General features: G+C 37.7%; 1 long non-coding RNA gene across 1 annotated transcript in view; it reads right to left on the bottom strand.

The window, feature by feature from the left end:
* Window positions 1-512: 512 nt before the first annotated feature.
* LOC143690674 (uncharacterized) overlaps window positions 513-15,322 on the bottom strand; it is a 28,683-nt gene continuing 13,873 nt past the window's right edge. The window contains exon 4 of the long non-coding RNA XR_013179163.1: window positions 513-628. This is a non-coding gene — a long non-coding RNA (uncharacterized LOC143690674). The remainder of the gene's footprint in view (window positions 629-15,322) is intronic.

Below are 15,322 nucleotides of genomic sequence, written 5' to 3'. Positions count from 1 at the left end.
CAGGAAAATTAACACCGATAATGAAGATAAATTAACACCAATAATGAAGATAAATGGTTGTAAAAATTTTAAGTAAGGGCTTATCATATTACTTAATGTTATCCTACCAAAAAGGTTAAAATGATACATATCCTAGCTGCATGTGACTACCCAGAACTAAGCAGGTAAAACTCGAAATACAGAGGGAAAAAAAGTGATAACCTTGAAGATTTAATCTAGTGATTTTCAAGTTTTGCTGTACATTAGAATCGCTTGGAGAGGTTTAAAAAAATCCTGATATCCAGATTGCATCCCTCACTAGTTAAATCAGAATGTCTGGCGGTGCAAGCCAAGGAGCTGTTTTTCTTTTTTGTTTTTTAAGATCCTCAGGTGATCTTTGCTGTATGTCCCCTGATTTTAGTCTAAGTATACAGAAACCATCATTTTTCTTTTAAGACTATTGAAGAGCCTCTGAGGACCTTACTTTAATCTCAAGGAAGCCCTTTTTGAAAGAATACTTTGAGAGACTGATTTCATTCATTCAACACATATTTTTTATTAAACACTGCTGTGTGCTTATATTGTGCAGGCACCAGGGATTCGGCAGTATACAGTTTACATGCTGTCCTTGTATCATGGAACTTATAGTCTAGGAAAGAAGACACAATAAATTAGTGTTTAAAAAATTGATCGGCGTGATAAAAGGTAAAATATAGGCTGCCATGGAATAACATTTAACAGAGAGAATGGTGTTTAATAAAATAAACTTTGAGAAAAAGCCTGGTTTGTTTTCATGAACAAAATTTATATTTAGATAGTTAATTGCAAATTATCATTTACTGTGTATTTAACACTGTGCTATGTGATATTGGGAAATGCAGACATTTAAGAACTCTGTCTTAAAGGACTTATGTAATTGGGATGAAGACCAAGTAAATTAAGATGCAATAAACAACGCATATGTTTGCAAAAGCTGCCGGAATGCAGTATACCAGAAACGGAGTGGCTTTTTAAAAGGGAATTTATTAAATTTGAAGTTTACTCCTACGGCTGTGAAAAAGTCCAAATTAAGGCATCTAGAGAAAGATACTTTAACTCCCAAGAAAGGGCTAATGAAGTTTAGGGTTTCTCTCTCAACTGGAAGGGCAAATGACGACATCTGTGAGCTTTCTCTCCTCATTACTTAAGGCTTCCCTGGGTGCATTTTCCTTCTGCTCCAAAGGTCTCTGACTGTGTGGGCTCTGTTGGCTCCCTTGGCTCTAAGCTTTTTTTCAAAATGGTTCCTTCTTAAAGGGCTCCAGTAAGCAACCCCACCTTGAATAGGTGGAGACACCTCTCCATGGAAACCATCTAATCAAAAGTTACCGCCCACAATTGGGTGGGTCACATATCCATGGAAACAATCAAAAAGATCCCATCCAGCAATACTGAATGAGGATTAAAGAACTTGGCTTTTCTGGAGTACACAACAGATTCAAACCAGCACAGCATGCCAGAAGGAAAATGTATGCAAGTTTGAGTGTCAGAAACCCCTTAAAATGTTACCTAGTTTTCAAAGACCAGATGAATTATCATAGCTTCTGGGAAGCCCTCTCCCAACTCTTTTTTTTTTTTTCAGTTGGTCATACAACTAGTCTTACTACTTACAGTACCATAGTACTTTTTTTATTGTGAAATATAATAACATATATACAAAAAAGCAATGTTAAAGTACATTTTAACAAATAGTTCAGAACAGATTTCAGAGTTTGATATGGGTTACAGTTCCACAATTTCAGGTTTTTCCTTCTAGCTGTTCTAAGACATTGGAGACTAAAAAGAAATATCAATATAATGATTCAGTAGTGGTACTTATTTGTTAATTCTTAACTTCTCTGTAATAACTCCTCCTTCTCCCAATCATTAGGGATATCTGAGTTATGCCCATTCTAACTTTTTTCATGTTGAAAAGGGATGTCAACAATATGGGATAGGGAGATGGAGCTGACTGATGTTCTTGGAGATACAGGGCACCTTTGTTCTCCCAACTCTTAACACCCACTGCCCCTAATGCTGATTTTTCCAGTACTTACATTACTCTGCCTTGTATGAAAGTTATTTGGGGGCACTTTTGATCTAATAACTAAGCAGTCAACTTTGTGAAGCAGACACCTGATCTTTTACAATCTTGCATTCCCCAAAGCACATAGTCATTTGTGAAGGCAGGAAGTGTAATGGTTAAGATCAAAGTCAGACTAACTAGGTTGAATTCTGGCTCTGTCATTGACCAAATGTATGACTTTGGGCAAACTGCTTAACTCTTTGAGCCTCAGTTTTCTTGTTTGAAAAATGGAGATGAGAGACTTCCGGAGAAGATGGCGGCTTAGTAAGGTGCGCGCATCTTAGTTCCTCCTCCAGAACAACTACTAAATAGCTAGAAACAGTACAGAACAGCTCCCAGAGCCACGACAGAGACCAGACACACAGTGTACCCCAGTCTGGACCGGCTGGACCGGCTAAGGGACTCCGCTGCGGTGAGGTCCCCGAGCGGCGCGCACTTCCCCGGGCCGCGGCGGCTGGCGGCCGGAGCCCCTCCCTCCCTCCTTCCCGGGCCGGCTGGGAGCTTCGGATCAGTGGTTCCCCAAGCCACAGTGGCCGGTGCCCCTCCCCCACGCACAGCTTCCTGGGCCGGCTGGGAGCCTCAGATCAGCGGTTCCCCAAGCCGTGGCAGCCGGCGACCGGCGCCCCTCCCTGACATGGCTTCCCGGGCCGGCTGGGAGCCTCAGATCAGCGGTTCCCCAAGCCGCGACGGCCAGTGACTGGAGCCCTTCCCACACACGTGGCTTCCCGGGCCGGCTGGGAGCCTCAGATCAGCAGTTCCCCAAGCCGTGGCGGCCGGTGCCCCTCCCTCACAGGCGACTTCCCAGAGGGAAAGGAAAGAGTCTCCAACAGTAGTAGAGACTGAGCCCAACCTAACACCAATAGTGGCATTAATGAACAACTTCTGACTACTGAAAATAGGCCCTCAACTCAGGCAAAACTGATCAAGGCGGAAGTTGCCTATTGGGCTAACTGAAAAAGAGGAAAGGAGGTGAAACAGAGCCTTCTGCAGCTGTTTCTATGGAGGCTTGGTTGCCTCTGGGCTCAGCGCTGGGATTACACAGGTTGCAACTGCCCCGAACGCAGAAACAGGCTGCTTTCAGGGCTCTCTACCACCTGAACCTTCCCGGTGGGAGGGGTGAAATGCAACTCAGGTGGAATCCCTCTCTCAAGGAATTCAGATCCCAGGACTTCACAATTTGAAGCCATTAAAACCAACCTACAACCTTTCCTCTGTCTCCACCACACACCCAGCAGTGAGAGTCTTCCAAAGTTAAAGGAGCCACAACATCTTTTGCTGGTGCGACCTGCAGACAGACAAGCACCACATACTGGGCAGGATAAGAAAAACAGAGCCCAGAGACTTCACAGGAAAGTCTTTCAACCTGCTGGGTCCCACATTCAGGGAAATCTGATTAAATGCCCAGACGCCAGCAAAAAATAACAAATCACACCAGGAAAATTGAAGATATGGCCCAGTCAAAGGAACAAATCAATAGCTCAAATGAGATACAGGAGCTGAGACAACTAATTCTGAATATACGAACAGAAATGGAAAACCTCTTCAAAAATCAAATCAATAAATTGAGGGAGGACATGAAGAAGGCATGGGATGAACAAAAAGAAGAAATGGAAAGTCTGAAAAAACAAATCACAGAACTTAAGGGAATGAAAGATACAGTAGAAGAGATGAAAAAAACAATGGAAACCTACAATGGTAGATTTCAAGAGACAGAGGTTAGAATTAGTGAACTGGAGGATGGAACATCTGAAATCCAAAAAGAAACAGAAACTATAGGGAAAAGAATGGAAAAATTTGAGCAGGAGCTCAGGGAATTGAATGATAATATGAAGCGCACAAATATATGTGTTGTGGGTGTCCCAGAAGGAGAAGAGAAGGGAAAAGGAGGACAAAAACTAATGGAAGAAATTATCACTGAAAATTTCCCAACTCTTATGAAAGACCTAAAATTACAGATCCAAGAAGTGCAGCACACCCCAAACAGAATAGACCCAAATAGGCGTTCTCCAAGACACTTACTAGTTAGAATGTCAGAGGTCAAAGAGAAAGAGAGGATCTTGAAAGCAGCAAGAGAAAAACAATCCATCACATACAAGGGAAACCCAATAAGACTATGTGTTGATTTCTCAGCAGGAACCATGGAAGCAAGAAGACAGTGGGATGATATATTTAAATTACTAAAACAGAAAAACTGCCAAACAAGACTTCTATATTCAGCAAAATTGTACTTCAAAAATGAGGGAGAAATGAAAATATTTTCAGACAAAAGTCACTGAGAGAATTTGTGACCAAGAGACCAGCTCTGCAAGAAATACTAAAGGGAGCACTAGAGTCAGATATGAAAAGACAGAAGAGAGACGTATGGAGAAGAGTGTAGAAAGAAGGAAAATCAGGTATGATATATATAATACAAAAGGCAAAATGGTAGAGGAAAATATTATTCAAACAGTAATAACACTAAATGTTAATGGACTGAATTCCCCAATCAAAAGACATAGACTGGCAGAATGGATTACAAAACAGGATCCTTCTATATGCTGTCTACAGGAAACACATCTTAGACCCAAAGATAAACATAGGTTGAAAGTGAAAGGTTGGGAAAAGATATTTCATGCAAATAACAACCAGAAAAGAGCAGGAGAAGCTATACTAATATCCAACAAATTAGACTTCAAATGTAAAACAGTTAAAGGAGACAAAGAAGGATACTATCTACTAATAAAAGGGACAATTCAACAAGAAGACATAACAATCATAAATATTTACGCACCGAATCAGAATGCTCCAAAATACGTGAGGAATACACTGCAATTACTGAAAAGGGAAATAGACACATCTACCATAATAGTTGGAGACTTCAATTTGCCACTCTCATCAATGGACAGAACATCTAGACAGAGGATCAATAAAGAAATAGAGAATTTGAATATTACAATAAATGAGCTAGACTTAACAGACATTTATAGGACATTACACCCCACAACAGCAGGATACACCTTTTTCTCAAGTGCTCATGGATCATTCTCAAAGATAGACCATATGCTGGGTCACAAAGCAAGTCTCAACAAGTTTAAAAACTTTGAAATCATACACAACACTTTCTCGGATCATAAAGGAATGAAGTTGGAAATCAATAATAGGCAGAGTGCCAGAAAATTCACAAATATGTGGAGGCTCAATAACACACTCTTAAACAACCAATGGGTCAAGGAAGAAATTACAAGAGAAATTAGTAAATATCTCGAGGCGAATGAAAATGAAAACACAACATATCAAAACCTATGGGACACAGCAAAGGCAGTGCTAAGAGGGAAATTTATTGCCCTAAATGCCTATATCAGAAAAGAAGAAAGGGCAAAAATTTGGGAATTAACTGTCCACTTGGAAGAACTGGAGAAAGAACAGCAAACTAACCCCAAAGCAAGCAAAAGGAAAGAAATAACAAAGATTAGAGCAGAAATAAATGAAATTGAGAACATGAAAACAATAGAGAAAATCAATAAGACCAGAAGTTGGTTCTATGAGAAAATCAACAAGATTGATGGGCCCTTAGCAAGATTGACAAAAAGAAGAAGAGAGAGGACGCAAATAAATAAGATCAGAAATGGAAGAGGAGACATAACCACTGACCTCACAGAAATAAGGAGGTAATAACAGGATGCTATGAACAACTTTATGCTAATAAATACAACAATGTAGATGAAATGGATGGGTTCCTAGAAAGGCATGAACAACCAACTTTGACTCAAGAAGAAATAGATGACCTCAACAAATCAATCACAAGTAAAGAAATTGAATCAGTCATTCAAAAGCTTCCCAAAAAGAAAAGTTCAGGACCAGATGGCTTCACATGTGAATTCCACCAAACATTCCAGAAAGAATTAGTACCAACTCTGCTCAAAATCTTCAAAAAAATTGAAGTGGAGGGAAAGCTACCTAATTCATTCTATGAAGCCAACATCACCCTCATACCAAAACCAGGCAAAGATATTACAAAAAAAACAAAACTACAGACCAATCTCTCTAATGAATATAGATGCAAAAATCCTCAACAAAATTCTAACAAATCGAATCCAGCAACACATTAAAAGAATTATACATCATGACCAAGTAGGATTCATCCCAGGTATGCAAGGGTGGTTCAACATAAGAAAATCAATTAATGTAATACATCATATCAACAAATCAAAGCAGAAAAATCACATGATCATCTCAATTGATGCAGAGATGGCATTTGACAAGATTCAACATCCTTTCCTGTTGAAAACACTTCAACGGATAGGGATACAAGGGAACTTCCTTAAAATGATAGAGGGAATATATGAAAAACCCACAGCTAATATCATCCTCAATGGGGAAAAATTGAAAACTTTTCCCCTAAGATCAGGAACAAGACAAGGATGTCCATTATCACCACTATTATTCAACATCGTGTTGGAGGTTCTAGCCAGAGCAATTAGACAAGAAAAAGAAATACAAGGCATCAAAATTGGAAAGGAAGAAGCAAAACTATCACTGTTTGCAGACGATATGATACTATACGTCGAAAACCCGGAAAAATCCACAACAAAACTACTAGAGCTAATAAATGAGTACAGCAAAGTAGCAGGTTACAAGATCAACATTCAAAAATCTGTAGCATTTCTATACACTAGCAATGAACAAGCTGAGGGGGAAATCAAGAAACGAATTCCATTTACAATTGCAACTAAAAGAATAAAATACTTAGGAATAAATTTAACTAAAGAGACAAAAGACCTATACAAAGAAAACTACAAAAAACTGTTAAAAGAAATCACAGAAGACCTAAATAGATGGAAGGGCATACCGTGTTCATGGATTGGAAGACTAAACATAGTTAAGATGTCAATTCTACCTAAATTGATTTACAGATTCAATGCAATACCAATCAAAATCCCAACAACTTATTTTTCGGAAACAGAAAAACCAATAAGCAAATTTATCTGGAAGGGCAGGGTGCCCCAAATTGCTAAAAGTATCTTGAGGGAAAAAAACAAAGCTGGAGGTCTCATGCTGCCGGATTAAGGCATATTATGAAGCCACAGTGGTCAAAACAGCATGGTACTGGCATAAAGATAGATATATCGACCAATGGAATCAAATAGAGTGCTCAGATATAGACCCTCTCATCTATGGACACTTGATCTTTGATAAGGCAGTCAAGCCAACTCACCTGGGACAGTAAAGTCTCTTCAATTAATGGTGCCTAGAGAACTGGATATCCATATGCAAAAGAACGAAAGGGGACCCGTATATCACACCCTATACAAAAGTTAACTCAAAATGGATCAAATATCTAAACATTAGGTCTAAGACCATAAAACAGTTAGAGGAAAATGTAGGGAGATATCTTATGAATCTTACAATTGGAGGCAGTTTTATGGACCTTAAACCTAAAGCAAGAGCACTGAAGAAAGAAAGAAATAAATGGGAGCTCCTCAAAATTAAACACTTTTGTGCATCAAAGAACTTCATCAAGAAAGTAGAAAGACAGCCTACACAATGGGAGACAATATTCGGAAATGACATATCAGGTAAAGCTCTAGTATCCAGAATTTATAAAGAGATTGTTCAACTCAACAACAAAAAGACAGCCAACCCAATTACAAAATGGGAAAAAGACTTGAACAGACACCTCTCAGAAGAGGAAATACAAATGGCCAAAAGGCACATGAAGAGATGCTCAATGTCGCTGGCCATTAGAGAAATGCATATCAAAACCACAATGAGATATCATCTCACACCCACCAGAATGGCCATTATCAACAAAACAAAAAATGACAAGTGCTGGAGAGGATGTGGAGAAAGAGGTACACTTATCCACTGTTGGTGGGAATGTCAAAGGGTGCAACCACTGTGGAAGGCAGTTTGGCGGTTCCTCAAAAAGCTGAATATAGTATTGCCATACGACCCAGCAATACCATTGCTGGGTATCTACTCAAAGGACTTAAGGGCAAAGACACAAACAGACATTTGCACACCAATGTTTATAGCAGCATTATTTACAATTGCAAAGAGATGGAAACAGCCAAAATGTCCATCAACAGAAGAGTGGCTAAACAAACTGTGGTATATACATATGATGGAATATTATGCAGCTTTAAGACAGAATAAACTTATGAAGCATGTAATAACATGGATGGACCTAGAGAACATTATGCTGAGTGAAACTAGTCAAAAACTAAAGGACAAATACTGTATGGTCCCAATGATGTGAACCGATATTAGAGAATAAACTTGGAATATGTCGTTGGTAACAGAGACCATCAGGAGTTAGAAATAGGGTAAGATAATGGGTAATTGGAGCTGAAGGGATACAGACTGTGCAACAGGACTGGATACAAAAACTCAAAAATGGACAGCACAATACTACCTAATTGTAATGTAATTATGTTAAAACACTGAATGATGCTGCATCTGAGCTATAGTTTTTTTTATATACATATTTTTGTATTTTTTTCTCTATATTATCATTTTATTTCTTTTTCTGTTGTCTTGCTATTTCTTTTTCTAAATCGATGCAAATGTACTAAGAAATGATGATCATACATCTATGTGATGATATTAAGAATTACTGATTGCATATGTAGAATGAATGATTTCTAAATGTTGTGTTAGTTAATTTTATTTTTAATTAATAAAAAAAAAAAGAACACAAGAAACAAGCAAAAGAAAAAAAAGCAGAAGGAAAAAATATCCTGGGCAATAAAATATTATTTTAAACCAAAAAAAAAAAAAAATGGAGATGACAATACCCATATCTACTTAATTGTAAACATGATGCATATAAAGTAATGTAGTGTCTTTATAAACATGACGCATATAAAGTAATGTAGTGCCTTATGTACAAAGTGCTCAATAAGCAAAGCTATTGCTTTTATGACTGTTTTTATCACACAATGCTCTGTGATAAGTATTTATTCCATATGTATTGAAAGAAGAAAAGGAGGTCAAGGACTGGAACACATGGCCCATATCCTTACCTTTCTCTCACAAAACTCCAGTATAAATAGAGCTGGAAGAGTTTTCAAAAGATCCCCTGAGTCAGACTATCAACTAAACATTTAGGCCAAGGCACAGCATGATGGAATAAATGATGTTGAACAGAAATGGAGAAGCGTGATGATAGAGCTGAGAAGGACTTGAAATAAGGACAGAAATGTTCAGATCTCACAGACAATGGCTAAAACTAGAGACTAATGAGAAAGAAATAGTTTCCAAGAACGAGTACTTTGTCAACTTTGATCAACAGAAACTAGTTGGAATGAGCTAAAGTCAGAGAAACCAGTGAGTGATAAACATGTAACAAAATAAAACCGTCAAATCTAACACAGAGATTTGCTCTCTTTGTTACACTCAGTTAATAATTCATTAAGTGGAGGGTCTAGATAAATGGGAGTTAAGGAGGAAATTACAATGTTATATTTAAAGTTGGTTAGTTGCCAAGAACCGAAATGCCTAACATGAAAGACCAAAAACTTTTCCATGAAAGTATACTTTTCCATAAGGAAATTGTCACATGGCTAATTTAGTCACCAAACATGGCCATCACTCACATAGGGTAGCTCAGTGGCTTTTTAACAATGGAACTTGTTGAGTTAAATGCATCATAGGAAAAGCAGGTGAGAAAATAATTAAATCTTTCTCTAAGAGTCTCTTTGAAGATACGTACATTTCTCTAAAGTATTTTTAACAAGCCATTTTCCATCTTGCATTTATTTTATAGAAGAAAAAATAAATACTGAAAATAGTGAATGAAAATCTAAATGATATAATCAACTATTTTAAAAGATCGGTTTTACCTTCTTGAAATAATAAAGTACTCACCTGACCTTGTTATATGTTAATGGCATTGTGAATCAAGATAAAAATTTGAAGGTGATACGTCTGTTTTTTTCAAGTACTGTGGTTAAAGTTATGGGAACATTCCATCCCTTTCCAGTCACCTTCTCCATGCGCTGACCTGGAGAGATTTGTTCTTTAAGATCCTAGTTATAATTCTGAATGCATTTTCCCATAAAAATAATACTATAAATGAATATTTATTCTTGGAAATGCTAATGATAATTATATATACTAGGTATTTAATTTCCAGGCTAGACCACAAAAAGTAATTAAGCCATAATTTATGTGGTATACCTAGTAAATCACAAATTAATTTTTGACACACAATCTCATAATTTCAGGATGGTCGGAACCTAAGATTAGGCCATCACCCACATTTAGACAAGTCCTGGTAGAAAGACAAGTGGATTCATAGCAGCAAAATTTACACCAGAACTCACGTACACGTATTGCATGACAGATTTCTAAATTACTAGACTCACAGGGTGTCAGAACCGGAAAATTATTCAGTTGGTCAGAATTATCCAGGCCACCTCCTTATCACATATATGAAGAGACCAAGATCTAGAGAGAGAAAATAATTCATGCAGAGCCTCTCAGCTAGCTAGTGGGCAAACTAGGTCTTGAAGATAGTTATCATATTCTTGGACTCTGTTTTCTGAGAAAATGTCATTCAGTCATTCATCCATTCATTCTTTATTTATGTAATGAATAACCATTTGCTACATTCTCCCATGAGCAGAATTTTCCACGAGTTGCTGAAATAATTCGAAGAAGTTCGCGAACTGGCTTTTGTTCTTAACTAACTAAAATCTAAATCTAATTGGGCATAAAGACAGAGGCTTAGAAATTAAATGCTGCATCACAGTTACATAAACAAAAAAGTTATGTCAGCATACATGACTCAATGTGCTTTGAGTTATTCAGATGATGTATTATGATTTAGGAGAATGGAGAGATCAGTGTGGATTGGAAGAGTCAGAAGAGCCTTTATAAAAGAGATAATTTAGATCCATCCACCCATCTGTCCACTCAATAGACACTATTGAGTACCCATTATTTTCCATATATTATATAAAATTCTGGGGATTTAAGAATAAAAGACATCATCCTTGATTTCGAAGATTCACAGCCTAATAGAGAAGCAAAGACAAGAGGGCAAGAAGAACAGGCGGAATGGGGCATGTTCAGCGATACTTTTAAAATATGAATAGAGACAGGAACAGGGAAAAAGATGAGGCAAGCTAAGCACTTAGGCCACTAAATTTAAGGAAGCACTCACTCTGTGGGCCCTGCAAGTACAGAGTCAGCACTTGCACAGACTTGAGGGTGAGTGCCTCCTTAAATACTGCACCTTAGGCACCTCATTTGCCTCACCCTAGTCCTGGCCCCTTGCATTCTATCTAGCCATCATGTAAAGTAGCAGGACAATGTAAACAAAAAGCAACAAACCAACAAACAAAAAGCCCTGAATAGGGTCTGAATAAAACTCTGCCTCTAATCACTAGGTGATCTGGAGAAATTTTTCTCTTATCATTGGGTCTCATTTTCCTCATCTGCAAAATGAAGGGGTTGACCTAGGTTAGTGCTTTTCAGACCGTGCCCTTCTGAGCCCATGGGGTCTTCAAAACTAAATAAGATAAGGAGGAGCCTGTGCTGGTAGAGTTCTAGATGCCCCACTCTTGCTCTAATCAAACAGACCAGGCTTTTATTAGTTTTACTTAAGGAGATTCTTACACTCATTGGAGGGGAAAAGATTTCAGTGTTAAAAACCAAAAATCAATAGTCAGGTTGACCCTAGATAATCTCTAAGACCTTTGACAGCTTTCCATTTGCCTTTTTTAAGGGATCTGATTTCTGCCAAGGGCCCATGGGAATGGTTATTATCATGGTTTAAATAGCTGATGGTAGGAACTGAGTAGTATCCAAGGACACTGATGTCATACGTCAGTCCTGTGGTAAGTACATGAGTCAGACTGGTCTCCATATGAAGTGCTGAACAAGTCTTAATGAGTTGGGTAAGCAATAAGAAAACAAGGGCCATGTTGGAAAGCTAGATCAATTTAATGTTAATCTGGAGTTAATTTGTGAGACTGAAAATGCTTTGTAGTTGAAACCAATTAAGAACTGATGCAATAAACTTTTATGCCCATAAAATGATGCCACCTGTCATAATACTTTTTAACCATCCCTTCAGATATAGCACTTAGTCAGTGATCAGTCACATGTTGATTCACATGCAGTGCATAGAAAGAATATACAGTTGTCTTTTTACCTTAGTTCAAAGCTTTTAATAATTTTTTGCAACAAGGACCAGGAGGAAATGAACCCTTCTTCCCTCCCCCACCCCAATCAATTGTAAAGGCTGAGGGAGACAAAAATAAGGTTGCATTTTGATCAGGATCTATGTGATATGGTTGTTCAACATACTGAATATTTTCAAGCACCGTCCATATAAATTACTGGGAAGGTCACTCACAGTCTTCTCTCCTAACCAGGGTAGCAGAGCTTTGGTGATGTAATTCATTGTCAGGGTGCAAGATACAAATGGCTGGGCTTGAAACTGTGGGCAGGTACAAATTTCAATTTCGTAGAGAGAAGGAGGAATAGCTGAAGCAAGGCCTGAATAATCAGGGAACAAACGGATAGTAAAAGCCCAGGAAAGACTGATATCCAATGACAGCATGCCTAGGGATGGTCTCTGGGAATGGAAGTGGGTACAATTAGGAAGCAGGTATGGAGGGCAAACTTGGCTAATTGCTCAACTTTGGTTTCTGGCACTCTTCAAAGCAAAGATAATGACTTGTTTGTTTTAAACTGTACCTGTTATTTTCCCCAGTAACCTAAGAACTTTTCTTTAAAATGAAACACGCACACTGCCCATTTGACTGAAACACCAGTGAATATTTAGTTCAATCCAGTTATTTATGGGAAACTTTAGTAAAGCAAATCAGACAATGTGTTATAGTCATTTGATTAAGATAACCAAACGTCCTACAACAATTCAGAATTGCTTTGCTCTCCATCACCCAGTAAAAACTACACATAGTGGTAATTTCTCTAAAGGGTGTTCTGACAATATGTAGATTTCGGGGGTATCTAATTCAAAGGAACACAGTCATTGTTTGAGGGTGATACTACCTCCCTTGGTCAAGCATAATATTTTCTCTTCTAACAAGCAAAATGGTGTACCAGAGCCAGAAATGCCTTTGTTTCTGTAGAAAAACTTGTCCACCACTCAGAGTTTTCACTATGCTGTCATAGTTCACACTCTTTCCCTGAACACAGCCATGTAGAGTTAACTGATCCTATTATGGTCTGTCCTTCCCCTGGCATTTAATCCTGGAATAGGGCAGCTGACTAAGCAGTGGAGTCTTTCTTACCGACCCCTCCTCGAAGCTAAAACAAAGAAGCATATTTGTATTTCCAAAGAAAAATACATATTTGCTTCTACACAGAAAGTTGTGGGACAGCAGTTAGGATATCAGAAAAACTGAAAGCAAAGAAAAAGCCAACACTATTCCACATGACAATAGATGCAATAGCTCCAGAAAGGTGTAGGGTGGGAAATAAACTTGGAATCCTGATCTTTTCTAACCCAGTGAATGATCAGAACTTACTTTTTGAAGAATAAAGTTTTACTACTTTTGCTCAAGATTATGCAAAATGGTCCAGTGTTGCTCAATAAATGGAAAATTTTAAAGAATTTATAAAAGGGAGAGCAATGAGCATACTACAATATCTAGTCTTAAAAAAGGGATTCCTGGAAATTACGGATAATTACAGAAAATCCAGCACAATTTTTTACTTCTATTGGAATCTAGTTCAGGTAGGGGAGTGTAACCTCTCAAATAAACACTCAGAAAGGGAATGATGCCCACTTCTCCTACTACCTCATTCCATTCTTGAAAGAAAGACATAAGGATTCAGGCTCCTACACAAGCAGGAATACCTTCTCTCTCTAAGCTCCCTTTCTAGAAAACACCTTTCACAGTTAGAGGAAGACAAAAGGTGGGGCCTTTGCTTAAAAGGCCTTTCCAGGTGGTTGAGACAGGGGCAGAGAGAAAAGCTAATGCTGAACTGAAATGTGGAACTGGGATGTAGTAAATGAACTCCTTGACTTTCTGTTTAATGTCCAGTTCTTGCTAGGCTGCAGAATGTATTCAGAATTAAAACAAAACAAAACAACAACAAAAACTCAACAACAAAGATCGTAAGAAATTCAACATAAGATTTGAAAGCTGTTCTGACATTTCCTTTGTGGAAATAAAATTCTCAAAATGAATATTTTTGCATTTTTGTGGAAACTTGACGGTACACTGCTATCTCTGGCAGAACTGAGAATATCTGTCTATGAATACATAGTTGAGGTTTGTTTATCCACATTTTTTGTTGTTTTTCTTGGTATACAGAGGCTAGAAGCAGACTTTTAAGTGCTTCTTATACAGGGAGTGCTCAGTAATAGTAATTATCTATCATTTACCGAATGCCTACTATGTGCCAGGCATAGTGCTAGGCACTTTAAGCATATTATTCTAGAATACCTCAGTTGGCAAAAAACTCTGAGTTATCCTAGCTTTGATGAGCCTCATTGCTGAAAAAAAAAACCCAGTAATTTATGCGTGCTGAGACAACACTCCTTCCAAGTAAACTTCTTCAAACTTCTCACGCTATATATTTTAAACATTTTGTTTCACAAGCTTTGTTAATTTCTGAAAATATGTTTCTATTGCTTTCAGGAACAACAGCAAAACAATGAAAAACAAACAATAACTAGGAAAGGAAAAATTGGTGGATAAGATAGTCATTTTTATTTAGGAACCATTGATGGGTAGTATTCACAAGTCACAATATTTGTGAAAATTGGTGCTCAATTTCAAATTGAAAATTCTGAAACAGATATTACTCATATATTTGTTTATGGAACACAAAGTCTGAGGATATTAATTATAGGTACATTTGAATATAGGATATTCAAATTTAGGGCACAGATTTGTTTTCTAGATGTATTAAATTATATGCTTTTTAGCATCTGGGAGTACCTGACCTGTGTGCTGAGAACATTTATATATTTAAATCTGGTGAACTCCTGGATACCAAAATTAGGATGCTATGGACACCAGCCTAGGTTTATGAACCTCTTACCTCTATCTCCTTTCCTTCTACAAAGTTCTGCTGAAATTCACCTAGCATGGCCTTTATATGAGACAGGTCATATCCCCACTTACCACTGCCCTTCTCTCTTTGCCTCTTTTTTCCCTCTAAATAGTCATTTATTTACTCACTTATTTGTTCAACCTTTATTTAATATAAATTACATATGGTAAACATTGTAGATTCAAAAGGGAAAAAACAGCCCCTGTTTTCAATTATCTG

This window comes from Tamandua tetradactyla, chromosome 7 (assembly GCF_023851605.1).
Source record: "Tamandua tetradactyla isolate mTamTet1 chromosome 7, mTamTet1.pri, whole genome shotgun sequence".
NCBI lineage: Eukaryota > Metazoa > Chordata > Mammalia > Pilosa > Myrmecophagidae > Tamandua > Tamandua tetradactyla.
This window is presented reverse-complemented; position numbering and strand designations above follow the sequence as displayed.